The sequence below is a fragment of the Propithecus coquereli genome, unplaced genomic scaffold, assembly GCF_000956105.1.
Source record: "Propithecus coquereli isolate 6110/MARCELLA unplaced genomic scaffold, Pcoq_1.0 Scaffold1582, whole genome shotgun sequence".
Lineage (NCBI taxonomy): Eukaryota > Metazoa > Chordata > Mammalia > Primates > Indriidae > Propithecus > Propithecus coquereli.
In genome coordinates, this window is record NW_012140325.1 from 17,846 (window position 1) to 18,995 (window position 1,150).

Genomic DNA, 1,150 nt, shown 5'->3' on the forward strand with positions numbered 1-1,150 from the left:
ACATTCCTACAACTGTCATCATTCCCAGGACTGTCCCTTGATAGGCCCAGCCTCCATGAGGTCCTGGGGTGGTAGAATTCAGAGTGTTCTCTGACAGTTTCGGGGCCCTTTACTGGCCTCGAGATGCCCTGTGGAGCAACGATGCCCAGGTCCACCTCCAAGGAATAGACATATCTGGAAGCTGAGCTGTCAAAGGTTTAGGTCCAATCAAAAGGGGCAGGAATAGAGAATTTCTAATGTTTCTATTCTGGGATTCTGTTTGGGGGTCCTTTTCCCCTGATTTTGTGGCACCATCAAGTCACATTGAGAGAAATGGACGTGCACAGAATGAGGAGCCGAGTAGCTCGGTTTGTCTCAGCTCAGAGTGACAGCAATCTGACATCGATGGGGGTGGTGGGAAGATGCAGGTCAAAGGGTACAAGGTTGTACTTACTTAGAGTGAATAAGGCTAGCGATCTAATGTACAAACAGGAGGATTATAGAATAATATTGTACTGTATACTGGTAATTTTCCAAGAGTGTAGATTTTAGGTGCTTTTACACAAAAGAGAAAGGTGATGTATGAGATGATTTGATTGTTAATTTGCTTGACCGTAGTAATCACTTCGATATTTATATGTGTATCGAGATAAGTCTATTAAACACCATGTTGTACACCTTAAATATATGCAATAAAATTTTTTTAAACTTTACAGTGATTATGAAAGAAACTATTATAAACCTAAAGCAATTATTATTATTTTTAAAAAAAAAAACAAGGGCAAAATGCTAGTTTTTTTCTAATGAGAGGAGAACAGGCATTGTCCCTCACAAGGTCTTCTAAGGGATCAGAAAGATCCGGAGGAAGCTCTTTCTTCCCTTTGAGCTGGATGAGTATGGCTCATCCCTGTCTGTTGGACTGTCTCCCATCTTTCCTTGTTGTCATGGATACGTTAGCTTTATTTTTACATCAGGATACTGATACTCGGAGAGATTAGCACCTGCCTAAAGTTTTGTTACCACTAACTGGCAAAGCTTGAGCTGAAATCTGAGCCCTTTGGCTCCCAACAATAGGCTGTGGTCATGAGCAGGACACTTGTGCCCTTTGAGGTAGGCAGCATAGGGCTACCACTCTGGTTTCACAGATGACAAGAAGGGCTCGGTGAGACTG